The following is a 26,714-nucleotide window of genomic DNA, read 5'->3' on the forward strand; positions in this document are numbered from 1 at the left end:
TATCTGGCTAGTCTTAATTGTTTGCTGTAATGAGTTGAGTCACTATTTTTGTCCATGGAAATCTGGCACTGTATGTCATATTTTTTGCCATGCATTAATAATCGGGCATTTGAAGCTAATGTCTGCTTTAGATCAAGCTTACAAGGTAGTCATCATGATGGCAAATAGAATATTTGGATGAAATGACCAGATTTCCAACATGCCAAAGCAAGGATCATGGCCAATACTTTTTTCCTCACCTGTATTTGTGTTTCATGGCCACATGCGCATTTAGGATCACGTTTCCAGAAGGTAAGAGCCGGTGTTCCAGCCACCACTCCATTGCATACCCCTCCTCTCCCATCAAATGTCTTTCCCTATGTCCTGGACCTCTGGCGGTGGTTTGTGGTGGCATACCAGACTGTCTCATAATGGCACATACTATCTCCCCACAACTCTCCCAAAGGTGAGTAACTAGACTTCTTACAACAGCTTGGAATATTTCTGATATAGCCAAGATCTACATAAGTTATGTAGAGACCAATTTCACAACTGTCCTACACATCAGGAATGTTAGCTCTTCAGTGTGAGACATGGAGTAGTCAAAACTTCTGATCTCTTAGCTATCTCAATTGCTGACTAAAAAATGAATCTGCCTAACACATAAGGCATCAAATGCAAAAAGACCTGAAACTTAGCTGTACATAAAGTTTCAAGGAATGTGTAGCCCTAATCTATGCTGAAGCAATATATCAAAAAAGTTGGCCAGGCACAGTGGCTCATGCCTATAATCTCAGCACATAGGGAGGCCGAGGCAGGCAGATCATAAGGTCAGGGGTTTGAGACCAGCTCGGCCAACATGGTGAAACCCTATGTCTACTAAAGATACAAAAAATTAGCCAGGCATGGTGGCATGTGCCTACAATTCCAGCTACTAGGGAGGGTGAGGAAGGAGAATCGCTTGAATCCGGGAGGTGGAGGTTGCAGTGAGCTGAGATCACACCATTGCACTCCAGCCTGGGTGACAGGGTGAGAGTTCATCTCCAAAAAAAAAAAAAAAAAAAAAAAGGTTAAGAGCAAAGATTTTGGAGCTAGACAAACAAGCTGCGGGACCTTGCACAAATCACTTAGACTCTCTACATTTCGGTTTTCTCATGTGTAAAGTGATAATTTTTAAAAATCAGTGGTGGTGTTGTAAGGATTATTTGAGGTAATGCATATAAAATGCTCAGCAGAGCACCTGGAAAATAGTCATCAAAAATTTTACACCATCATCCTCACCACCGTCATTATTTCATGATAACATAATCTATGAGAATTCCCAGTAGTGCCATGGTAACTTGAGTCTGAGTTTGCAAAGTGAAAGTTTCCTGGAGATGGAAAAACACAAGAACTGCCTCAGATGGTAAGATTACCTTGGGTCTCCTACTGTTACCGTCACACACACCAAAAGGAGACCCTTGCTGGGCAAAACTTGCAATAAGTGGAAAGCAGTGGTAACAGCACTTAATAGCCACTCTGCTACAGTTATTTCCTTTGGGCTGCAGTATGTGTGATTCATAACAAAATGCATAAAACTCTCCCAACAGTGAAAAAGCCCCATTTGGGCATCTGATGATCTGTGAATTGAACCAAAGAAGTAATGATATAATCAGCCTGTAAAATGACCAACCCATTTTAAGAACTAAAAATCTATTTTTTAAGCAGAACTGAAACCCATCAACTCTTTACTGGTGTCCAGATTAATTTGCAGCTACAGAAATCTGTGGACAATGATAATAATTTCTTCAAGACCACAGAAAGACAGAAATAAAAACTCAGAAAGCCTTATAAATAAGAAAACCTTACAAATGAGAATGTTCAGAAAGTGCTTTACTCAATGTCTTTATGCAAACTGCACTAATTAATCTCATACAAACATGGATATTTTTGCAAAGCATAAGCCCAAGTGCCATTTTATGACCATATAATTTACAAGTCCTCAAATTACATTAAAATCACCACACACAGTGTTTACAGTTTAATTGCATGGTTATTTACCATTCCCAATCAAGTGTTATTCATTCAGTACCTCTTTGCCTGATCTTACCTAAAAAAGAAGACACTTTTATGCTGGATTTGAGTGGTAAACATTCAAACATGGTAATACTCAAAGGCAACAAAGATGTGATTTGCAGTAAACAAATTCCATTGACAGAGATTTCAGAGAATGTCCAGGGAGAAGAAATGAAAAGAGATCAACATTTACTAAAATAACATTTCTTTGATTGTTTCAGTTCTACTGAAAAAAGGAAATTTCACTATCTACTGCCCAATATTTATGTAAAGCCAGTTAGGACTATTATCCATATTTTACATTACAAAAACATAGTTCTCCAGTCAAGAAATGTTTATTAAGTGCCATACACATTCCAGATTCTGGGGTAAGAGTAAAGTGTAAAAATAAATAAAGCATGGCCCTTTGATGAACCCATAGATTAGATAACCACTAAATGTGTTATAGGCATTTCCACAGGTAAGAAATATTTACTTCTTATCATCCTTTTGTCACTTAACAATACCATCCTGAAATTAGAAAGTCTCACTACCTACCACCATAGAATATCTGTCTTCAGGAAACTTTCTAAGGCTTAGTTTGTAAAACATGGAGGTGGGGAACATAATAGTACCAATTTTCCTTCAATGGTAATATGATTGTAAAGGCTGAGTAAGACTAAAAACTCTCTACAGATTCCTTCTTTGGGATCTGCCTCTGTAGCTGACTTACATTCCTACCCAGGCAAACTGAAGCTTTATTTGCTTTCCTACGTTGCCTAGCAACTCACAATGCCTCACACCCCTGTTAGGATACTAGACAGTTATATCAGGAAACAGTTATTAGATAAATTAACTAGAATGACCCTTAATTCCTAGGATATAACTTTGAATTTTGTCTCTGGGGAGCTAAAATTTTTAATAAAGCGATCCTCATTATGAAGTCCTTGGACCACCTGCATTTACATTTTATCACATTTTGAAATAGTCTTACGGAATAGACATTATTATCCATATTTTCAACGTGAAAAATTGTTAAACCAGTTAAATAACTTTCTAAAATTTAAATGATTAGAAACTTGGATTCAAACTGATATCTGCCTGTTTGTCCAGCACATAACCTTTGTACTACATCATGTCACCTTTGGAAAAGTCAGTTTTAACATGTTGATGATTAATCTAATTTCCCAATTAATTGCTCAATTTTCATTAGGCCTCAGCACCTATGTAGATACTAATATGTTTTATTCAATATTAAATCACAAAAAAATCTGTAGACCATATATAGCATGCATGTAATTCGTATCTATACAACCACACACATTTTCCTTTAGGGAACTAAGAATGATACATGTAAAATGGTATTTATGTTCTTCATTGTCAATTTTCAAAACAGTGTCCCCTTCTGTCTGTAATACATGCAAGTGAAATGTAGCAAACTAAGGTGATTACTTTTGGAAATTGTTGGCCCTAAGATATAGATATTTAAATGACTTTCAATCTGGAAAGTACATTAAACATATGACATGTCATTACCATCCAACAATTATCCAAATGGATCTGAAATATAAAATTATTTCAAATGCTAAGGCTTTGGAGAAGCTTTGGAAAGATATGCGTAGAGGAATATAAGTCCATTTTGTGCAGTGAATTTTGATAATTAAGAATGTAGTTACAAATTCTATATCTCCTACTTTATATCTGGCTCTAAATCAAAGAAACTATAAAATGAGAGCATAGGATTTAGAGACTGGCATAAAACTGGAAGAAAATAAAACACAATAGGCACAGGCCTCACAGTTTTTGTGGAATATCGGTAACTGAGGATTTTCTTTGGGCTCTGGCTGTGGAATATTAGATATCCGTACATCCACCGGGAAGTTATTTAGTTGGTAGTCCTTTAGATGATACATGTATTATAAAACATGCATGTTTCAAACATGTACATGACGGCTAAAATACAAGATAAGTATTAATATTAAAAAACCCATACAAGATTTTTAAGGATGTAATTTTTTTCTAAGTATGTGTTATCAAGAGGAATTTATGGATAAGGTGTTGTAGATCATGATTGGAACATGTCATTATTAAAGAATGATTAATATTTTAACCCAGTAAAGGAAAATTACAATTAAAGTTTTCAGAGCTGGAACACCTCAGAGGTGATCTTTTCTGACTCTTTGATTTCACAAGTTAGGAAACAGATTCAGGAAATTAAATGATTTGTCTAATGTCATTCAGCTAATAGATGGAGGAAGAGATGGGGCTTGAATGATCTTTCTGGAAGAACATTCTTTCAAGTTCACATTTTTCATGTAAATGAGTAAATAAAAGAAACAAAACAGCTTTTATCAAAACTAAATTTAAAAACTACAATTTCTTACAGAAAAGTCTTTTTGAATCCATACTGTATGCTATATGAATAGATATATCCCCCCAAATTTTACTGGATGTTAAATGGCTAAATTTCTACCTCTCATATTAAACATTACCATGTATATGTCGAGTACTGCACCGTTAGAGCAGAGAAAACAGAAGTTAATACAAATTGTGTTTTTCAAAGATCATACAGTAAGTGAAAAAGCTAGAGCTTCTATTTAGGACCTTGTGATTCTAGAACACACACCCTTTCTGCCTGGCTATGCTACCTTTCACAGAGATGGACTAGGAGAACAAGAAACTTATAATACAGATCCGGCTAACAAAGTGATAATTTTAAAAAACATACACAGAGAAAACAAAGAAAAATAGAAAGTGAGAAAAGAGCTGGGGTAAACATAGAAGACAGGGAGAATGATCCAAATGAAACATAATAGGCTTTGTTTGTCTTTATCATCAAACATTTTGTCATCATATAATTCATTTGAAGAATCTCAGTGTTGTGCAAAAATGTAGAATATTACAATCAACTTAGGAATTATCGTAATAAAACCTCTAGGAAAGATTACAATTAACTTGAGTCAATTAGATTTCTCAAGGATCCCTGACTCCAGCTCTGGCTAACAGGAATCCTAATGAGACAATTAATATTAGCTAATATCAGTATGATTGATTTAAAGGGAACATATAATTATATATTAAAGTATAGGTTTCTGTATGACTGTGCTTTACATCTATTCAAGTATTCAAAATTCTCAAAATATTTTGAAAGCATGTAAAGATAAGAGAATTCTCATTCCATAGATAAAAAGCTGAGATTTGAAAATCATGCATACTAGGGCTCGGAGGCAAGGTAAACAGCCTTAGAAAACCAGGCTTTTGTGTGAACCAGCCTATTGAAATGTCAGTACAGTTAAGGAGAGAGTTTGGTGAATATTGAGTGCCAACCATGTATCAGTCACTTTCAGCAAATTATCTCCTTACTCTTCACAGTCTCAGAGGGAGATGTTGTTATCCCTATTTTACAGATTAGAAACTGAAGCTAAATATGCTTAAATAATGACCAAAAAGAGTGGTCAGCACTGCCGTGTATTGTTGTATACTGCACAACAGCAACTGGTAGTGAGGAGAGGCAAATTGGGTCTGCCATAGGTTTGTGCTCTGCCTGCCCAGAGATGATCTCTGGCGTGGGGCTGTTATTATGGAGAAAGGAAGTGCCATTTTCTAATTTGCTCAAAGGTCAGCGGTCTCACAGAATTACAGAATAAAAATTTGAGCCCATTTATGTCTGAGGCATAGATCAAGCTTTTTCTACCATGTCTTGAAGCCCCTTGTCCCTCTCAGAAAGATGCAATCAGAGTAAGTCATGAGTAGCTGCAGCCCATCTCATTCTGAAAGGGCTGGACAATCTGAATCTTAAAGAGTTACTGAGGACAATGAAGGAAACTCTCATGGAATTCTCCCCTGACTCTTTGAGACAAAACATTATCTGACCTTGAGATCTGAGTATAGATAGAGGGGGAGGAAAAAAACACAATTTAATTTTGATTGAGCTGTTTCATTTGTACGATTTTCTAAAATAATAGAGTCACTGTACCATAAATCATGCTTTGTGGTTTCACAAATCAATGACAAGAGAATTGGCCCCATGCCTGGCACATAACAGGCACTCAATTCACGTAATTATCAAATTGTACCAAAGGATTTCTGATGTTCTCATCAGTAAGAAAAGTGCTTGAGGATGGTAATGTAAATGGATGTATACTACCATTGATGCTAGAGACTTCATATCTGGCTAATGACTAAACTCACATGCAATATGAAAGTCACAGTGGCTGTACAAGAAAAGAAAGCCCAGGAAAAGGACTGGTGTTCACACTTTTCTCAGCCCTGGCATCTTGGCTTTTTCTGTCTCCTCCACTAGTCAATAAATTCCTTGGGGATAAGGCTCATGGAGAATCTAGTTTATCTTCAGCAGTTCACACTTAACAAGTGCTCTGTGCATAGTAGGTGCTTAGTGAATGCTATTGAAGATATCAGTGTTTCTGTGTGCTCCCTCTCCTAATACTCAGAGTCATAAAATTGCCCTCTGGACACTCAGACCTCATATTCTATGTTAGAAAAGGTAGACAAACGTTATGAAGAAAGTCTGCTTGGGGAACAAAATATTAAAGAGCAATAGAAAACAGACTGTGTTTATGTTCTGCAATGCATGATCCAGAAATAGCCAGGATTCAGAGAAGAGAGACATTCCAAGAGCTCAGGCTGCTAGAAAAGGTCAAATTAAAACTTAAAGATAGAGATGATGGGGACAAATTGTGCAGGAAGAAAGAGCATCATAAGTGTAGAGAAAGGGGTTGAGAAGAATGAGTGTTCAAGAAAGGACTGTGAGAAGCTATTGACCTGGAGTAGAAAATCCTCATTAGAGGTGTTAAAGTTGGAAATTTAAACCTTAAATCCATGGGACCCTTAAACTTGACCTTCTATCTATAGTGAGAGGAGTGGAGTGGGGCTAGGGGTGAGCCACAAAAAGCTGAAGTGCTTCAGACAGTTTTATTTATTAATGTTTCAAAGTTTTAGATGATATTATGTTTTGCTTAATATAATTTTACTCCACCCAGGTTAAATATTTCAATTTTAACAACAACTTTGTAGGAAATAATGTCTCATCCCAAAGTCAAGATGATAGTCTGGAGAGGTGAGGAGGAAATATTTTTGAGTCTTCGGGCTTTTTGGAGTTCTTTCAAAATCATACTTTGAAAGGGAAAGTCTACTTGTAACTATGTACAAACTACTCTAAGTTTTCTTTTTTTTCTTTTTCTTTTTTCTTTCTTTTTTTTTTTTTTTTTTTGTTTTTTGAGACGGAGTCTCACTCTGTCACCCAGGCTGGAGTGCAGTGGTGCGATCTCGGCTCACTGCAAGCTCTCGGCTCACTGCAAGCTCCGCCTCCCAGGTTCACGTCATTCTCCTGCCTCAGCCTCCTGAGTAGCTGGGACTACAGGCACCCGCCACCACGCCCAGCTAATTTTTTTTTGTATTTTTAGTAGAGACGGGGTTTCACAGTGTAAGCCAGGATGGTCTCGATCTCCTGACCTCGTGATCCACCCATCTCGGCCTCCCAAAGTGCTGGGATTACAGGCATGAGGCACCGCGCCCCGCCTCTAAGTTTTCTTAAATTGAATCACAGTGTTGGCACACTATATCAGAGGCAAGATGTGCATGGATGTGGAGTGACATATTGGTATTACCACCATAGATGCTGCCAACAGCCTGAAAAGTCACAAGAGATCTGTCTGTTCCAAGTTGCACTTCAGAAGCATTTGTCTTTGCCTTCCTGCTTTTCAGTTAACCCATGGCTAAAATGGTTTTCACTTTTATAAATTGATTTAAAGATGATAGGAATACAAACAAGTCTAGTCCCAGATCAGCAGTCAGTATCAAATAATGTTGCTCTGTTGCCTGCTAGAATACTATGTTATTATAAAGCCAGATGTAGGAAAATGAATGCTAGCTTGGGAGGGTGATGACCCAGGTTTGAATCTCACATCTGTCATAGACCCACTGCCTGGTCACTGTGTAGCGCTGGCTGCCAATAAGGATTAGTATTAGAGCTTTTAGTTGTATCATTTCAGGGAAGGTAATCCAATTCTTTTCAGATCTGTATAGCAATGTTTTGTGGTGAAATATATTTCCATGATAATAGATTTGAAATCCCAGTACACCAGAAGAAATATAAATATAATACAGACTGTTGCCATTGGGCATTGGTTTTTCCATAGATTTGCTGTAGGGTCCCAGAAAGCAAGTTGCAGCATATACTGGTTCTACAAATGCAGTATTGACTGACTTGGGATAAACTGCCCCTTCATCCTGTATTTAGTTGCATGAATCACAAATTTATCTCTTCTCTATGACCTTTCTTTCTTTCTGAAAGGGAGGGAAGCACAAACTGTAAGTTTTATTAGGCAAAATGATATAATACATTCCAGAGAAGTAGGTTTATTCTTCGATGGACATATAGAAGTATTAATCTTTGGAATCATTTAAGACAATTTTAGGAATTGAAAGATTTCCAGATATAAGATATAAGACTTGTCTGTGATATGGTCAGAGTATGTTATAGGTGGGGAAGACCCTAGATCCTTTTAGGACTATAACTAGTAGAAATCTCTAAATAAGCTTGGGACTCAAAGGCAGAGAACTGTATTCTTGTTTGAGCTTTGCCATTGTCTCTGATACCCTGGACCAATCACTTAGGTCTTTTTAGTTTTAATTGTTTTAAAATTGGGGAAGAAAGGTTGAAAACACTGGGTTAGATTATTTAGTTTTAACACTTGCTGTTTTAGAGTCAATTTCATTTTTGGATGGGCAAATAAATAGATCCCAATAAAATAAACTTTAACAGAATTATGTTTGCCCTTAAATAGGGTCTCTTGTCAACTTACATGCCACCTGTTGATCCTAGACTCCCCAAATTTCTCAATATGAATGCTAGTATTATTCTTATTATATAGTATAAGTATCAGTCATTTTCCTTGATATCGTGGTCTAAATGCGCTGAACAGGTTTTCTTTTTTTTTTTTTTTTGAGACAGAGTCTCACTCTGTTGCCCAGGCTGGAGTGCAGTAGCATGTTCTCAGCTCACTGCAACCTCCGTCTCCTGGGTTGAAGCAATTCTGCCTCAGCCTCCCAAGTAGCTGGGGTTACAGGTGTGTGCTACCACACCTGGCTAATTATTTTGTATTTTTAGTAGAGACAGAGTTTCGCCATGTTGGCCAGGCTGGTCTCAATCTCCTGACCTCAGGTGATCCACCCGCGTCGGCCTCCCAAAGTGCTGAGATTACAGGCATGAGCCACTGTTCCCAGCCCTTTGAAAGTTTTCTATATAGACTGTGGCCTATACCTAAACATAGTTTTTTGTATGAAACCCCTTGGGCACTTTCTGGTCTCTCACCTGTGGTGTGCTTTCTGCAGCCGTTGAACACATTGAAAGGTTTTGCTGTTATAGGATGATTTGTCCAAGTCACACTGTTTCTCCCCTAAGGCTTGTCTCTTCATAGCACATTCAGGTGTGTCTGGCTCTCCTGGGAGCAGGGCAAATAGCTGGTTGGGGTTATGTTTTTCTTGGAGGTAAGATGAATGACTGTGTTGTTTGTCTGTGTGGTTTGGTTATCATCGTTCTTTTTTAACCTATTATTTTATGAATGGCTTCCCTGTAATTAGCTTGTCTAAAGGTTTTACTTTCCAACAGAACTGATTTAATGTCCTCCCCATTTTTTGTGGTTTCATCACCTACCACTAGAGCAGTATTTTACCTTATTCATGGTGACCTAGGTTCCATGATTATTGAAGATAAAAGGAAAATGGAGATAGCATTCCCTGGAAATGCAACCTTGGACCACGGAGCTCTTGAAGCTGGTTTCTCTATTCTTCTGCTATGCTTTTATGGAGCATATGTGAAAATTAAATGGACAAGAATGATTTCAAAAGTATGCCTGCACAGAAAGTCCAGTGTGAAGCAGAGCCTGGAAAAGATTGAACAGATGTAGCAGGTGTAAACATGTTTCCTTATCTTGGTTCCTGGATTTTACATCCTCCTAGAAGACTCTCTGAACTGCAGAAAAGGGTTATTGGTACAGATGGTAAACTGCTAAAATGCCCAGAAGGTTCAAGCTCATCTGTGCTTTTAAAGAAGGGGAGGTTTGTGTGTTGTCTGACTCACAGGTGTTTGGAAGGCTCCAAATTACCTTCAGGTTTTTCTGTTTTACTTTGCTTTAACAGATGTCTTGGGTTATATGTTGGAAGCAGCCACTCCTTATGGTGTCCAAGTGTTTAAAATTGGAAAGAGTGTCCCAAGAGCAAGCGGGTGGAGTTGAGCTATTGGCACACAAGCCTGTGCAGTCATTGCAAATTGAGGCTCTGGGCCTTTCTTGTCTCTGGGCTTCTGCCACTAATTTTTTCCTCTGGTCACTGGCTCTTTATTTTCCTGCATTGCAGAGTTTGTATTGTACAATCTTCTTGGCATAGACACTTCATTATTCCTGAACCTTAATGTGTCTTGTTCCTGTTTCTTTCTCAGCCTGTGGCTGCAACAGGTGCAAACAGGCTATGACCACATGCATTCAGGTGCTCTGTTAGAGTGATTTCTGTGAAGCTAGCTACCCTTCTGTTACAGCCAAAGACTAGCACTGAGATGTATTAGCTTCCTTTCCCAGAACAGGAAACTTTCAGTGAAAAAGGCAAAGCTACATTAGACTAACGTATAGTACAACAGCCTTCATTCTAAAACCTATGCCAATTCTATCATTCAGCCTGAATGTTTGTTCCTGCCATTTATCTGTTCCTACTTTGAATAAGAAGGTGTAACATTTCCAGAGAAGAGCATTTTGTAAAATGTATTCCATGGGAGTTTTAATATGTCATATTTGGGGAAAATTCTATGTTGTCAAAAAGTTGAGGAAGTCCTGTATTACATAAAAGTAAACATTTTTTTAAAAAAACTCTAGGATTTCTTGGGGCCTTTAAATATACTAATTTGTGAGTTGAGATCTTGATAAATGTATTATGTAGGATTTATCATTATTTGTTTAAACAGGAGATTTTTTTTAGTATGTCATGAGACTAGCACTCCTTAGGATACACTTTTGAAAATATTTGCTTAGACAAAACAATAAGGCCCAGGAGACCCACATTTAGTAGCAGTTTGCCCTGGGGAAACTCAACACACCATTAATGATGTTTTTTAAAATCATCATTAATTTGATGGGTAAAGGGAACTTTTAAGGGTTTAAGATTTTTTTGGATTTTCATGAACATTTTGGTTGATTCCCCAATACCATTCTCCCCTGTACTTTTGTAGTCATGTTATTTGAAAGAGATTGTTCCAATTCTCAGCTGCTGTTATGGGCTGAATTCTGTCCTCCAAATTCATATGTTAAAGCCCTAACTTCCACTGTGACTATATTCAGATAGGGAACCTTTAAAGAGGTAATTAAAGTTAAATAAGGTGGTGAGATGGGAACCCAATCCAATATGACTGATGTCATTATAAGAAGGGGGAGGGACTAAGTCCTTATAGACAGACAAGAAAACAGAAAAAAATACATTTGGAGCTCTCATTAGTCCCTGCCTGAAGGCTGAGGTTTTCAATTATGTGAACTAAGAGTTTCTTCTATTACTTAAACCACATTGTATTGTTTTATCTGGAATGAAAATCACTGTAACTGATGTACAGTTTATATACTATAGGGGCCATAGTGAATCAAGCTTTGATATCAGGTTATATGCCTGAATTTGTGGTTTTTTTGGGTCTTTTAATTAGAGGAAAGGCCAGGTGAGGGCACGGTAGGGAAGTATCATCTGCGTGCCAAGGAAAGAGACCTCAGGAGAAACCAGGCCTGCCGATGCCTTGATCTTGGCCTTCTAGACTCTGAAACTGTGAGAAAATAAATTTCCATTGTTTAAGGTACCCACCTAGTCTATGGTACCTTGTTACAGCAGCCTTGGCAGGCCAATACAGTGCCCATGGGGCCTGTACTGGAATATCAGGGTAATCCCTCCTATCACCCCACTGCAGCTGCTTTATGTAACTCTGACCTAAGCCAGTCAGTCTCAGGATATTTCTTTGGACACAAGGATTAATATAGTGGTACTATTATTAACATGATCCTTGGACTTTTGTTTAATAGTGTCGAAATATACCCTTTTGTTCCCCATGCACGCGACTGAGGAAACACAGCTTCAGGTGCTGTAGGCAGTCATCTTGTGAAGCTAGTCAGAGGGTGAGGGATGGAAGAGACACAGACAAGAAAACAGAAAAGAAATGCATTTGGAGCTCTGATCAGTCCCAGCCTGAAGGCTGAGGTTTTCAGTTATGTGAACTCATAAGTTTCCTCTATTGCTTATGCCACATTGTATTGTTTTATTTGCAATGAAAATTATTCCAGCTGATACACAGGCTACACAGGGTCCATAGTGAATCAAGCTTTTATATCAGGTTACATGCCTCAATTTGTGGTTCTTTCAGGTCTTTTAATTAGATAGATTTCTAAATCCTTTATAAGTAATTAAATTGTAGGTTTCAAAGTATGATCCCCTTAATGGGTATAAGGCCACTAGACAGTCTAATAGTGGACATATATAGGGGTAGGAACTATGTCTGTTAAGATTCAGCCGGTTATTAATAAAATCTGGCCCTGGAAATGTATAAGATGAGAAAGTATGTCCCACTTAGGCTATAGAAATTGGGGTCTTCTGAAGACATTTAACAATATGAATTTCTAAGACCTGGGTGGCCCTTGATGCTGAAAAATGCATCTCTACAGCTTAATTCCTGGTTTCACTTGGGTAAAGCTGGCAAACTGGATCCATCCACTTTGGCTTTTCTTTTAAGCAAACCACACGTAAGCTTTCCTGAGCTTAAAAACAGAAATGAGGCCACCACTGGAAGTAGACTGAGTCAAATTTCTCACAGGAGAAGGACATGTTAGCTGGACAGTGTCTTATGCACTAGCAAACACTGCTGTCTCCAATTCTGGCTTGGCAGCTCACTCATTTTCTTGGAATTGGTCACTTTTTCATTTCCTGGATCTAGGTTTTATCAACTGTATTTGTCAATTTTTGTCAAAATTAATGATCCTGACTCAGGTTTTGCCCACAGGTAAAATTCAAAGGCTAGCAATCAAAACTTCAATCAATAAATATTTATTAAATATTTACTATGTGCCAAGCATTGTTATAGGCACTGAGGTATGTAAAACAGATAAAACAGTACTCACAGAATTTAGAATTGTGTGCGTGTGTATGTGCACATACAGGGGTACGAATCTATATAATTTAAGTATACAGTGTGTCAGATGGGGAAAGGTGTTAAACACTTGTAGGGTCTGTACTGTGTCAAACTGCCTAAGCTGGAACAGTGTTTCCCAGCACCCCTTTCCTCGTATGGTTCCTGGGTAGAATTGGCCAAAGTGGATTTTCACAAGGTTTGGAGGTTGGAAATGAAGCAGCAGCCGTGCTATCTGAACATCATCATGGCTACATGCTGTGAAAGACAGATGCAGAGGTGCCAGAGGCTTCTGCCTCCTCCTCCCCCCTTGCCCTGTGTCCAGCTCTTTCTCCTGTCTGTCCTGCTGACCTGCGGCAATCTCAGGCCGACCAATAGAAGCAGAGGCAAGAGCCTTCTGCTGACTTTACCAGCTCTTCTATGCTGCCCAATTCCAGCTCCATGTGCCTCGCCACCAGTATCCTTTTGGAAAGCTCCTATTTGGCCATCATCTGCAACAGTGCTTCAGGAGAGTTGCTTCAGGACATTTCTCCGGCCTCCCGGTTCCCTTCTTAGAGTCTTTGTTCCCCAGTTGTTCTTTGTGTAAGGCCTTATTTCTATAATACACCCATGTTTCATCCCACTCTTAGTGGTCCTGCTTCCCTAGCTGAACTGTGACTGATACAAGCATTACGGAAAAGTAAGTAGGGTCAGAAACAGGAAGTGCTTATGGAAAGTGAGCTGTACTTTTAAATAATATAATTGGAAAAGTCTTCACTAAGAAAGAGATATTGGAACATAAAGCCAAAGTGGTAAAGAAAATAATTTTTAAAAATCCTTTCTCAAGCACATGAAGACTATTTGAAGTATAATCAAAATAATAAAAGATTTGGCAGAGCAACGCCTACAACTTTATAGATCTTATAATGCTGCATAAATATAGTAATTGCAAAAATACTCTATGATTTTCTTCAGAGGCTTCTTTTGAAGTTGTATTTTCTTAAACGTTATGGCATCTTGCTGAGGCAAAATCAAGACCAGAATTGTTCTTTGAGGTTTTAGAAGGAAAAGAGCTCTGCAGGTATGAAGCCATAAGGATAAAATATCCTCGTTAAGTCACATTGCTCCCTGACTACTGGAGCTCAGCCATCTATTTTCCCAAACACACTCCTCCAGCTTTGTCTCGCGTTTGTAAGAGCAACTATGAAAAGCAAACATGAAGAGTGTAAGGAAATCAGGGGAGACAGCCCCTGAGAAGGAGAAAGTGATATAGGAAAGTGTCTCCATTGGGATTCGTGGAGATGAACTTCTTGGCTTTAGAGTGTTAAGACAGGATCTGCACTCAGCTGGTGTGCTAGAGAGAGACGAAGCCGCCTAACCAAACAATGCACAAAAAGGAGACCCTCTGCTCCTGTGTTTTTCTATCAGCCCCACCAAGGGGTTGGTTTCCTGGCAACCTGCCACGGTGCCTTCCCTCCGCGGAGGCTCGTCTGCCCCTAGGGGGAGCCAATCGGCTGTCAGCCTCCAAAGAGTGCCTTCTCATGGGATGGCAAGCTGGCTCTCTTGCAGAACGCAATTAAAGCATCTGCCAGGAAAAGATTGTTTTGAGGCAGGTATGCATTTGACAAATTGGTGTTGTGGGCATCCCATGCCAAAGTATCGACGGTTGCTAATGGACAATTGTGAACTTTCTTCAAACTCTGAAGTCTTAAGCTAAATACAGGGCGGATGTCTAAACACAGTACTCTTTAGATCGTGGCAAATAGTACACTAACCTATTTGATAATAAATCTGCCAAATTCCTATTTTGCAATGAAAAATGCTTGTTTCATTCTTGGTTTGGGTTTTTCTTAACTAGCTAAAATTGGTTGAAATGAATATGTAATAATTTCATACATTTTAATACTTCAAAACGTATGACATTTTGCACATGTATTTCCCTACTTCTAATGTTCTCTCTCTCTCTCCTTTTTTTTTTTTTTTTTTTTAAATAGAGACGAGGTCTCATTATGTTGCCCAGAATGGTCTTGATCTCCTTTGCTTAAGCAGTCTTCCCGCCTCAGCCGCCTAAAGTGCAGGGATTACAGGCACGAGCCATCATGCCTGGTCTCGAACGTTCTCTTGAGGAAGCAATATGTACAAACTAGAAAGTGGGCAGACAGGGAACAGGAGTTTTCACTTTGAGAGGTAAAAGCTGAACATGACCTTCCATGCATGTGGAAGGCAACTTGGCAAAGAAAAATGTGTCCTACCTACATTCTCTGTTTCTACAACTTCACTTTTTGGACCCACTAACATCAGCTCAGAAGCAAGTTCTCCCTACACACTGTGGATGTAGCTTAAATCAAGTCAAAGGGAAGGCCTAAGGGCTAGAGTAGGAAAGTGCCTAACCTTTGCATATGACAACTCACCCAATGACTCGCCTATTTAGAATGGTTCCCATATACTCAAAATTTGGAAAGAAAGAAAGAAACCAAGCCAAGTTCATGGCAAAGTTCAGCACTGGGAAGAATCTCTTTACTTTAGTAATCTCCTCCCATCTTCTTGATTTGATTTTTCACACATTCATTTATTCATCTTACATTCCAGAGAAACTTCTGGTGTAGGCCAAGACAACATCTATAGTTTCATAGACACTACTCATTGAATCGAAGTAAACAAACTGGAAAGCAAAAGCCAAACAAGCTTGTCCAATCTGCGGCCTGTGGGCTGCAATGTGGCCCAGGGCAGCTCTCAATACGGCCCAATACAAATTCACAAACTTTCTTAAAACATTATATCTTTTTGTGAATTTTTTTTTTTTTTAGTGTATTTTATGTGTGGCCCAAGACAATTCTTCTTCCAATGTGGTCTAGGGAAGCCAAAAGATTAGACACCTCTGGTCTAGTATTTGTCTGTTTAAACTGTTTCACAAAAGCCAGCAGGAGATACTAGCTGTATTATGAACATCATGTAAATGTTTCTTATCTGACCATACTGCTCAGATATGTTGATTTCCTCCCCCATATATAGTATAAGCTTGCTCCTAGGACAGAATGGGAAAATATCTAGTATTATCCTTTGAGTTCAGAAACCTCACTGTGCGCACTCATGTGCTAGTTTTACATCTTAATGTGAAAATCTAAACCTTCCCACCTATGATAAATACACATAACTTGACCTGTAACTAGATACTTTTCAAATAACAGTGACTGGGCATTCGTTCTTTTAAAAAATCCCTCTTCAGTGCTAGCTTCTTCCATTCCTTCTGTAATCACTTGCATATGGGAAATGAAACAGTCCATTGCCTCTATTGCGTTACCATCAGGATCCCACAGGACTCCCTCTTTACCAAACAAGCAAGGACTATATAAGTAAAATGAGGGCAAATTTTGTAGAACAGCAGGAGAGAAGAATATGAAGATATTTTTTCATCTTTCTTTTTTTTTTTTAAATTCTTATTTGCAAGTTTGCAAGTCTTTCCTTATGACCGAGTAGCTGGAACTCCATTTGGCATACAAAGGTTTATTTTTTGTCTTATTCATCTATTGAGAATTAGCTTTAGAAAGGAAAAAAATATGTATCTTCTTGATATTAAGTTAGTAATGTACTGCTCTAACTAGTCATAATTTATGCTTGAGTCAGTTTGTATCACAAGTATACTTAGAATAAGAATGCCTTACAAGCATTTACCTTTCAAAATAAAATTGTTTTATGATTTAAAAATATGACATTAAAAAATAAATTCTAAAAGAAAAATTATTTTTACATTTTCCAAGCTCTCCCTAGCTCTTATTTTAATGTTTTATGATGTTTACAAGGCTAGAGTACCAGAAGCTTGCTTTTTTTTTCTTTCTCATAATTATTCATGAAATTCAATTAACTTGTCATCAAATGAACTGTTATGTTATCTTGGTCTTTTTGACCCTAACAGTCAGACATCCTATAAGATACCTGAATCAAAGTTTTACCTCATTTTCTTCTAAATTTTATTCTTCATGGAAGTTAAACCCTTTATGAAGACATCCAAGCATCATTTTAAGCAAACTATTTACAAATCAGCAAAACCATTTATAGCAACATTTAAATAATATAAACGTAACAATATATTAAACTCTCTATCCTAACCCTATTTCTCACAGAAAATTTTCAGAAATCGCTCGTAATTTATCTCTGATAAAAAACAACAACACCACTTTCTGGGCCTGTGTATAACTTCAATAACATTTTTGAACATTTTTGACTTAATGTCAAAAACCCTCATAAACAGTGTCTCTTCAGCTTCTGCCCTGCAGCAGGAAGGACATGCATCTTCTGCTCACCTTTTAAAAGACACAAAGACCTACTTGCCTTTCCATATTTCCCTGATTTTCTCCCTGTTCCCCCATGCAAAAAAATAAATAAGTAAATAAATAAAAGAAAGAAAAAATCTCAGAAAGAATAAATAAAACTACAGAAGACAATAAAGGATGAAGTAAACAGAAAGCTTCAAAACAAAAAGAAAAAAAATATGCAGCAGTGCAGTGCTGCTGGTGTGCATGAAATACCCTGTGATAGCCTTTTCCTAATCATTAGGGAATAATTTTTCCTTCTCAAGTGAGAGACCTCCTTAGCCCTTTGAAACCTGGGTTGATGTTTACTAATTAATTTATATAGAATGGTCCCTTAGCAACCATTTCAAACAGGATCTGTTACCTCTGCTCTCTGGGTTTAAAGGAACGCTTCCTTTTTCAAGACAACCGTGCTTGTAAAGGCCAGCAGCATGCGGCAGTATTCTAGAGACTGGTATCAAGTGATACTTCCACAACACTTCAATGATGAAAGAACATCTTAGAAGTTGTGATGTTGCTATTTGATGGTGAAATAAGCTTTTCATATCATTTAATTTGTAGTTATTGTTTTACCAGATGGGAAGACTTTTAAATCAATAAATAATCACTGTCTGCCAGGCTGTATATATTTACTTATTTACTGGCTTATTGTCATCTCTCACTTACTCTAAAGTATATAAGCTCTACAAGGAAATGATATTTAGTCTGTTTTGTTCATTGCATTCTCAGAATCTAGTCCCTGGCATAAAGTAGCCACTTAATAAATATTTGCGAGCTGAATAAATGAATACATGAATAAGGATTTTCCCGTATTTTGATAAGAGGATAAAGGACAAAGATGAATAATATTTACAAATTTCTTAAGTCACTGTTTGAAGGGATTTTTAATGAATGATTATAAGTGCTTCCCAGGGATTTACAATGGGAATTTGATTTTATTTTCACTGTAGTATGTGTTATGATGGGCTCCTCCTACTGTGAACCTTGTCACCTAACCCATATCTCTCTGCCCTTACTTATAATGTCTTTTTTTCTTTTAATAGATTTTATTTTTTAAAAGCAGTTTTAGGTTCATAGCAAAATTTAGAGGAAGGTACAGAGATTTCCCATATATCCCCTGCCCTCACATATGTGTAGCTTCCCCATTACCAACATTCCTCGGACCAGAGTGGTACATTTGTTACAAACAACCTAAATGTCACATCATAATCACCCATAGTCTACAGTCCACATTAAAGTTCACTCTTTCCATCTGGTCCAGGGGTTTATTTGGTTGATAGCTTTTTTTTTTTTTAATCACTAATTCAATTCTGGAATTCAATATTGTTCTGTTCAGGGTTTCAATTTCTTCCTGATTCAATCTTGGAAGATTGTGTTTCTGGGAATTTATCCATTTCCTCTAGATTTTCTAATTGTGTGCATAGAGGTGCTCATAATAATCTCTAAGGATCCTTTGTCTTTCTGTGGGATTATTTGTAAAGTCACCTTTGTCATTTCTGATTGTGCTTATTTGGCTCTTCTATCTTGTTTTCTTTGTTGATCTAGCTAGCAGTCTATTGATCTTCTTTATCCTTTCAGAACACAAACTTTTGGTTTTGTTGATTCTTTATATGGATTTTTGGATCTCAATTTTGTTCAGTTCTGCCCTGATTTAGTTCTTTTCTTCTCTAGATTTGAGGTTAGTTTGTTCTTGATTTTCTAGTTCCTATAGGTGTGATGTCAGATTGTTAATTTGAGATTTTTCTAACTTTGTGAGGTAGGTGTTCAGAGCTATCAACTTTCCTCTTAACACCACTTTTGCTGCATCCCAGAGATTTTGCTATTGTGTCTCTGTTTTCACTGATTTCAAAGATTTTTTTTTATTTCTGCTTCAATTTCTTTGTTTACCCAAAAGTCATTCGAGAGTGAGTTGTTTAATTTTCCTGTAATTGTGTGGTTTTGAGAGGTCTTCTTGGTATTGATTCCTTTTTTTTTTCTTCTTCTTTTTTATTATTATTATACTTTAAGTTTTAGGGTACATGTGCACAATGTGCAGGTTTGTTACATATGTATACATGTGCCATGCTGGTGTGCTGCACCCATTAACTCACCATTTAGCATTAGGTATATCTCCTAATGCTATCCCTCCCCCCTCCCCCCACCCCACAACAGTCTCCAGAGTGTGATGTTCCCATTCCTGTGTCCATGTGTTCTCATTGTTCAATTCCCATCTATGAGTGAGAACATGCAGTGTTTGGTTTTTTGTCCTTGCGATAGTGTACTGAGAATGATGATTTCTAGTTTCATCCATGTCCCTACAAAGGACATGAAGTCATCATTTTTTATGGCTGCATAGTATTCCATGGTGTATATGTGCCACATTTTCTTAATCCAGTCTATCATTGTTAGACATTTGGGTTGGTTCCAAGTCTTTGCTATTGTGAATAGTGCCGCAATAAACATACGTGTGCGTGTGTCTTTATAGCAGCATGATTTATAGTCCTTTGGGTATATACCCAGTAATGGGATGGCTGGGTCAAATGGTATTTCTAGTTCTAGATCCCTGAGGAATCGCCACACTGACTTCCACAATGGTTGAACTAGTTTACAGTCCCACCAACAGTGTAAAAGTGTTCCTATTTCTCCACATCCTCTCCAGCACCTGTTGTTTCCTGACTTTTTAATGATTGCCATTCTAACTGGTGTGAGATGGTATCTCATTGTGGTTTTGATTTGCATTTCTCTGATGGCAAGTGATGATGAACATTTTTTCATGTGTCTTTTGGCTGCATAAATATCTTCTTTTGAGAAGTATCTGTTCATATCCTTCGCCCACTTTTTGATGGGGTTGTTTGTTTTTTTCTTGTAAATTTGTTTGAGTTCATTGTAGATTCTGCATATTAGCCCTTTGTCAGATGAGTAGGTTGCAAAAATTTTCTCCCATTTTGTAGGTTGCCTGTTCACTGTGATGGTAGTTTCTTTTGCTGTGCAGAAGCTCTTTAGTTTAATGAGATCCCATTTGTCAATTTTGGCTTTTGTTGCCATTGCTTTTGGTGTTTTAGACATGAAGTCCTTGCCCATGCCTATGTCCTGAATGGTAATGCCTAGGTTTTCTTCTAGGGTTTTTATGGTTTTAGGTCTAACGTTTAAGTCTTTAATCCATCTTGAATGAATTTTTGTATAAGGTGTAAGGAAGGGATCCAGTTTCAGCTTTCTACATATGGCTAGCCCGTTTTCCCAGCACCATTTATTAAATAGGGAATCTTTTCCCCATTGCTTGTTTTTCTCAGGTTTGTCAAAGATCAGGTAGTTGTAGATATGTGGCATTATTTCTGAGGGCTCTGTTCTGTTCCATTGATCTATATCTCTGTTTTGGTACCAGTACCATGCTGTTTTAGTTACTGTAGCCTTGTAGTATAGTTTAAAGTCAGGTAGCGTGATGCCTCCAGCTTTGTTGTTTTGGCTTAGGATTGACTTGGTGATGTGGGCTCTTTTTTGGTTCCATATGAACTCTAAAGTAGTTTTTTCCAATTTTGTGAAGAAAGTCATTGGTAGCTTGATGGGGATGGCATTGAATCTGTAAATAACCTTGGGCAGTATGGCCATTTTCACGATATTGATTCTTCCTACCCATGAGCATGGAATGTTCTTCCATTTGTTTGTATCCTCTTTTATTTCATTGAGCAGTGGTTTGTAGTTCTCCTTGAAGAGGTCCTTCACGTCCCTTGTAAGTTGGAGTCCCAAGTATTTTATTCTCTTTGAAGCAATTGTGAATGGGAGTTCACTCATCATTTGGCTCTCCATTTGTCTGTTATTGGTGTATAAGAATGCTTGTGATTTTTGTACATTGATTTTGTATCCTGAGACTTTGCTGAAGTTGCTTATCAGCTTAAGGAGATTTTGGATTGAGACAATGATAGTGGGCTTCATCCCCGGGATGCCAGGCTGGTTCAATATATGCAAATCAATAAATGTAATCCAGCATAGAAACAGAACCAAAGACAAAAACCACATGATTATCTCGATAGATGCAGAAAAGGCCTTTGACAAAATTCAACAACACTTCATGCTAAAAACTCTCAATAAAGTAGGTATTGATGGGATGTATCTCAAAATAATAAGAGCTATCTATGACAAACCCACAGCCAATATCATACTGAATGGTCAAAAACTGGAAGCATTCCCTTTGAAAACTGGCGCAAGACAGGGATGCCCTCTTTCACCACCCCGTTCAACATAGTGTTGGAAGTTCTGGCCAGGGCAATTAGGCAGGAGAAGGAAATAAAGGGTATTAAGTTAGGAAAAGAGGAAATCAAATTGTCCCTGTTTGCAGACGACATGATTGTATATCTTGGTATTGATTTCTATTTTTATTCCACTGTGGTTCAAGAGTATGGTTGGTATGATTTTGATATTTTTGCATTTATGGAGACTTGCTGTATGACTGAGCATGTGGTTGACCTTAGAGTATGTTCTGTGTGCAGATGAGAAAAATGTATGCTCTGTGGTTGGTGGATAGAATATTCTGTTAAGTGTCTATTATGTCCAATTGATTGTATCAAATTTAAGTCTAGAATTCTTTGTTATTTTTCTGCCTCAATGCTCTAACACTGTCAGTAAGTATTAAAGTCCCATGTTCTTATTGTTTGGCTGTCTGTGTCTTTTTGTAGACCTATAAGTACTTGTTTTGTAATCTGGGTGCTCTTATGTTGGGTGAGTATATATTTAGGATAGTGGATCGTCTTGTTGAATTGAACCCTTTATCATTATGTAATGCCCTTCTTTGTCCTTTTTTACTGTTGTTGGTTCAAAGTCTGTTTTATCTGATATAAAAATAGTGAGCTTTGCTCTTTTTAGTTTTCTATTTGTGTGATAGATTTCTCTCTAGCCCTTTACTTTGAGCCATTAGATGTCATTAGATGTGAGATGTGTCTCTTGAAGACAGAAGATGGATGGGTCTTACTTTTGTATCCAATGTGCCACTCTATGCCTTTTAAGTGGGGTGTTTAAACCATTTACATTCAAAGTTAATGTTGATATGTAATGTTTTGATCATATTGTGAAGTTGTTAGCTGGTTGCTTTGCAGTTTCTATTGTGTGATTGCTTTATAGGGTGTATGGGCTATGTACTTAAGAGTGTTTTTGTGGTAGTAGATATTTTATTTTTATGTTTAGAACTGTCTTAAAGATCTCTTGTAAGGCTGGTCTAATAGTAACAAATTCCGTTAGCCTTTGCTTGTCTGGAAAATATATTATTCCTCCACTTATGAAGCATATTTTGACAGGATATGAAATTCTTGGTTGGAATTTCTTTTCATTAAGAATGCGGAAACTAGACATCCAATCTCTACTGGCTTCTAAAGTTTCTGCTGAGAAGTCCACTATCAGCCTGATGGGGTTCTCTAGCTGCCTTTAAGAGTTTTTTCTGTTTGTTTGTTTTTGGGTTTTTTTTTTTAGCATTGACCTTGGACAGTCTGATGAATAAATGATTTGGGGATGCTCTTTTTTTTTTTTAGAGCGACAGGTGTCCTCTGGATTTCTTGCATCTGGATGTCTGTCTCTTTATCATGATTAGGGAAATTTTCTTGAGTTATTTTCTCAAATATATTTTCCCGGTTTTTTACTTTTTCTCCTGTCTCTCAGAAATCCCAACAATTTGTAGATTTGGTTGCTTTATATAATCACATATTTCTTGAAGACTTCATTTATTTTTCTTAATTCATTTTCCTTTATTTTTGTCTGACTGGGTTCATTTGAAAGGCCAGTCTTCGAGTCCTGAAATTGTTTCTTCTGCTCAGTCCAGTCTATTGGTAGAATTTTCAATTGTATTTTTTTTTTTTGAGACAGAGTCTTGCTCTGTCGCCCAGGCTGGAGTGCAATGGCATGAACTCGGCTCACTGTGCCTTGGCCTCCCAAAGTGCTGGGATTACAGGTGTGAGCCACTGCGCCCGGCCTTCAATTGTATTTTGAACTTCCTTAGGTAAATTTTTCAATTCCAGAAGCTCTGATTGATTTCTCTTCAAAATGTTTATCTCTTCCCTTGTTTCCTGGATTGCTTTAAAAGTTTCTTCTTGTTAATTTTCAACCTTACTTTGCATTTCATTCAGCTTCCTTGCAATCCACGCTTTGAATTTTTTACCTTTTTGTCATTTTTGAGTTTCCATTTTGGTTAGGGACCATTGCTGGAGAGCAAATGTGATCTTTTGGTGGTGTCACTACATTCAGATTTTTTATAGTGCCATAATTTTTGCGCTGGTACCTTCTCATCTGGAGACACTGACACTTCTAGTTTTTGTAATTATTTTTGTACACATAGGAATTTTTCTGTTTCTTTCTTTCCACATAATATTATTGTTCTTTTTTCTTCCTCTTTTATTTCTTTTTATTATTTTTTCTTTTCCTTTCTCTTTCCCTTCCTCCGTAGGGGCTGAGAGTTTAGAGAATGCTGAGTAAGGTCTTTTGGTTTTGCTTCTATAGGCATAAGTACTTCTATTGGCAGGTTCTTTATTGGGCTGTGTTGTATGACCTATAAGCCAGTAGATGGCACTTATGAGTAAGTGCTTGCTGTGGCCAGTGTGGCTGGATATACACCTGATCCGTGTTTACTGGAGAAGCTCTCTGTTACTTCAGACAATGGGCTAGTCCATGAAGTGCACAGTGGCCTGAGCTCCCTGCCCAGCCCTGAGGAGACGAGGGGCAAAATGGGTGGGGACATATAAGGCAGGTCTGCCTACAGGTCCCCTAATGGCAGGCACAAGCACCAGCACCAGCTCTAAGGGATAATTCAGTAGACACCCATAAAGCACTCAGAAGCATGCCTAGGTGTGAAGCTGGGAAACTCCCTCAGCCCCAAGTTCTTGCACAGGGGGAGCAGGACAGCCTAAACTAATTCAGGAGAGTGGGTGCTCCAGAGGCCTGGAGAATCTGCCTGCATGTGGAGTGTAGAGTGCCCTCCTGCACCATAATCTCTAGAATTTTTAATATTAATGATTTCCAGCTTATCAGTTCTTTATTTCATGGATTATGACTTTGGTGTCGTATCTTGAAATTTATCCCCAATACTAAGGTCACCTAGATTTTCTCCTATATTATCTTCCAGAAGTTTTAGAGTTTTGCATTTTACATTTAGGTTAGCGATTTGTTTCAAGTTTATTTTTGTGAAGGTTGAAGTTTTGTGTCTAGATTCATTTATTTTTTGCATGTTATTGTTCACTTCTTCCAGCACCATTTGCTGAAAAGATCACCTCTTCTCCATTGTATTGCTTTTGTTCCCTTTTCAAAGATCAGTTGACTAAATTTATATGGGTCTATTTCTGGGCTCTCTCTTCTCCTCCATTGATCTATTTGTCTCTTCTTTTGCCAGTGTCACACTGTCTTGATTACTGTAGCTTTATAGTCCATCTTGAAGCCAGGTAGTGTCAGTCTTCCAACTTTGTTCTTCTCCTTCAATATTGTGTATTCTGGGTCTTTTGCCTGTCTATATAAACTTTAAAATCAATTTATCAATATTCACAAAATAACTTGCTGGGATTTTGATTGGGATTGCATTGAATTTATAAATCAAGTTGGGAAGAACTGAACTGACAACATGGAGTCTTCCTATTCATAAGCATGAAATATCTCTCCATTTATTCTTTGATTTCTTTCATCAGACTTGTATAATTTTTAGTATAGTTTTTTAAATGCCATCTTTACCCAGTTCTGAGACCCTGCATAAAAGTCAGTGAATTCCTCTTCCTGACCAGCCAAATTAAGTCTATACCCCAGTCACCTCCATTATGGAATTCTCATGAGACTCAGGCCATGATCCCCTTTTGCTAAGCACCTCAGGGCCAGGTACCAGACAACTAAAGACAGCCCTTATGCACCAGTGCTTGCTGAACTTATTCAGAGTAGCCAATCGTAAACTCATTTACCCTCTCTTGCCTATTCCTTCCCTTGGAAACCAGCATGCTTGCCCACAGTTCTGCTTTTTCCCTCTGCCTCAGGACTGACCCTGGTGCTTCCCTTGAGTGGTCTTATGCTAGAGGTAGTGGGGTTGGTGGGTGTCTGTGTTCTCCCAAGAAAATTGTGTGGGCATAAAACTACAACTCTTTCCAATTAGCCTCTCTTGATCTATGTATGGCCTTACCTACCTCACCCAAGGTAACAGAGTTATTAATGAAACATACCACCGTTGCAAGATCTCTAACTGATGTATGTGTGCTTCTTTTTGTGGGCTCACTCTCCTGCTGCTGGAGTGAACTTTGCTGTTCATATGGAAAGCTGAAAGTTCTGGAGAAATAACACCCCCAGAGAATAGCTCTCAGCCAATGGCTAACTGGAATGAGTGTATAAATATCCCAGTTCCCTTCTCCTCAGATCCATTAACTTTGACGCATTTTATGCCACCTCCCAGCCTTTCCCCAGCATCCATCTTCTTACATTGCTAGCTAGATAACCATCTTTATTGCTTGCCTCCTCTTTGCCGTCTCACTTTCCCTTTCCCCAACTAATTTTTTCCTTTACCTTATCAGTAAACTACTTGGACCTTACTTTAGTTTTCTGTGGTGGTCATGAGAAATTGACATAACGAAAATGTATTCTCCTACAGTTCTAGAGGCCAGAACTCCTTTTGCCAGCTTTACAGGAGCATCCTTGCTTACCTCTTCCAGCTGTTAGTGCCTTCACAGATAGCTTGGCTTGTGGCAGGATAACTTCAATCTCTGCTTCCATCATCACATTGCCTTCTCCTCTCCTATAGTCAAAGATCCTTCTGTCCCCATTTTCTATGGGAAATTGTCATTGGACTTAGGGTCCCCTATTTAAAGATGATCTCATTTCAAGAACCTTAGCTTAATTACCTCTCAAAGGCTCTTTTTCCAAATAAGGTCACATTCACAGGTTCTGAGTGGATGTATCTTTTGGAGGAGAATGCCATTCAACTCATTGTAGATCTGAATCCTTGTCTAAGTGTATGCTTCTGGAGGGAACCCAAACTACGACTTTTGTGTCATGTAAAATGAGTTTAGATTGTTTCAGTTAGTTAAGAGTTCACAATTTAGTGACTAAGATCCAGACCCATCCTTTCTTCTGTGGATGCTCTCAGAAGATTGCTGTCTGTACAGAGAAATAGTTTCTATTTCTTAGTCTCAACTTGGCTTCTATCCAATTGAAATAAGTAATGAAGCAAAATTTCATTCTTATCTGTAAATTTTTACAGTCTTTGGAGCATTTCTATAGTAAGAGGAGAAGTGAACCTCATTACTCCAGAAAGAATTACTTTTCTT

This window comes from Pongo abelii, chromosome 5, assembly GCF_028885655.2.
Source record: "Pongo abelii isolate AG06213 chromosome 5, NHGRI_mPonAbe1-v2.0_pri, whole genome shotgun sequence".
NCBI lineage: Eukaryota > Metazoa > Chordata > Mammalia > Primates > Hominidae > Pongo > Pongo abelii.